Source organism: Mandrillus leucophaeus, unplaced genomic scaffold, assembly GCF_000951045.1.
Source record: "Mandrillus leucophaeus isolate KB7577 unplaced genomic scaffold, Mleu.le_1.0 Scaffold111, whole genome shotgun sequence".
Lineage (NCBI taxonomy): Eukaryota > Metazoa > Chordata > Mammalia > Primates > Cercopithecidae > Mandrillus > Mandrillus leucophaeus.
In genome coordinates, this window is record NW_012099321.1 from 4,733,103 (window position 1) to 4,734,993 (window position 1,891).

Sequence of the window (1,891 nt, forward strand, 5' to 3'; positions counted from 1 at the left end):
TTTTTTTTTTTTTTCTGCTAGCTTTGGGGGCAGATTGTTCTTGTTTTTCGAGTTCCTTCAACTGTGATGTTAGGTTGTTAATTTGAGATCGTTCTAACTTCTTGATGCTAGGTGTTTAACACTATAAACTCTTTGCTTAACATTACTTAAGCTGTGTCCCAAAGATACCAAGTACGTTGTGTCTCTGTCTTCATTTATTTCAAATATTTTAAAAAATTTCTGCATTAATTTTGTTGTTTGCCCAAAAGTCATTCAGGAGTAAATTGTTTAATTTCTACGTAACTGTTTGATTTTGAGAGATCGTCTTGGTATTGATTTATATTTTTATTGCTTAGTATGATTTCAATTTTTGTGAATTATTTGAGACTTACTTTACGACCAAGCATGTGATTGATCTTAGAGTAAGTTCTGTGTGCGGATGAGAAGAGCGTATATTCTGTTGCTGTTGGGTGGTGTATTCTGTCGATGTCTTTTAGTTCCAATGGATCCAGTGCTGAGTTTAAGTTCAGAACTTCTTTGTTAGTTTTCTGCCTTAATATTCTGTGAAATGCTGTCAGGAGGATGTTGAAGTCCCTCACTATTCTTGTATGGCTTTCTAAACCTTTTTGTAGATCTAGAAAAACTCTTTTTTATGCATCTAGGTGCTCCAATGTCAGGTATGTATAAATTTAGGGCAGTTACATCTTCTTGCTGAAGAGAAGCAATGGTTATTTCTCAGTCTTTATTTTTTTCTGATTAATCAGCAGCATTTGGCATAGCTGATCAGCGTCTCCTGTATAAAATACTTCCTCATTTGGCTGCAGGATACCACAGGCTCTTTCTTTAACTCTTGCTAATGTAGTTACTGCTTCTCAGTTTTTTTTCCCCAATACCTCCTGATTTGTCTCTAGAAGTTAGTACTCTATGGTGCTGTCTTTGAATTTTGTTTTTCTAGATACATTATTGCCTATTTCTTTTTTTTTTATTGATTGAGATAGTTTATTTATGTGTATGCTTATATATTTCCAAAAATTAATTCAATGTCCTCTTACAGTAATCAAAATTAGTTAACAGGGCAGGCACAGTGGTTCACACCTGTAATCCCAACACTTTGGGAAGCCGAGTTTGGGGTTAGGAGTTTGAGACCAGCTCGGCCAACATGATGAAACTCTACTAAAAGTACAAAATCAGCCGGGCATGGTGGTGCACGTCTGTAATCCCAGCTCCTCAGGAGGCTGAGGCAGGAAAATTGCTTGAACCCAGGAGGCAGAGGCTGCAGTGAGCTGAGATTGTGCCACTGCACTCCAGCCTCAACAACACAGCAAAGCTCTATCTCAAAAAAAATTAGTTAACAGTCTGAGATTAACTATTTTAGCAAGGAAACACATTTAACCAAATATGGCAGTAAACTGGAACCTTTCAGAGCGCCGCACTGAGGACAGCAACACGTCTTCAATCGGCTTCTTGGGGTTTTCCTCCAGGTCCGTCATAATTGCTCCAGATTCAGACAGTTTCCATTCCAATTCATCTCTTGTCAGGTTCATGCCGCCAAACACCAGAGGACCAATAAACTGAGCCTTGATAAACAAATATCGTGGGCAGATTCCTATCCGGATAATTGGGTATGCAGGTTGTTGAAATGGCTTTGATAAATTTGACATCAGGAAACTTCCTGGCAAGTCCACTGAGGTGCTGATTTATCAGGGCACACAGGGGAATTCCTTGTTTGTAAAGGTGCAAGACGACCCACAAACCCTCGCCAGCTTTGGTAACTTCTTGAACATAATCCTTCCCTGAGATCTCTAAAACTTCTCCAAATTTATTCTTCAGTTTAGTTGCTTTCCACTCAGCCAGTCTCTGCCATCTGTACATTTCAATAGCATGTTCATCCTCCTCATTAAACTCATCTTCA

General features: G+C 38.7%; 1 pseudogene across 1 annotated transcript in view; it reads right to left on the reverse strand.

The window, feature by feature from the left end:
• Positions 1 to 1,367: 1,367 nt before the first annotated feature.
• Positions 1,368 to 1,891, reverse strand: part of LOC105549178 — a 4,272-nt pseudogene continuing 3,748 nt past the window's right edge. Inside the window, exon 2 of the transcript XR_001007508.1 lies at positions 1,368 to 1,886. The product of XR_001007508.1 is annotated as a phosducin-like protein 3 pseudogene (transcript). The remainder of the gene's footprint in view (positions 1,887 to 1,891) is intronic.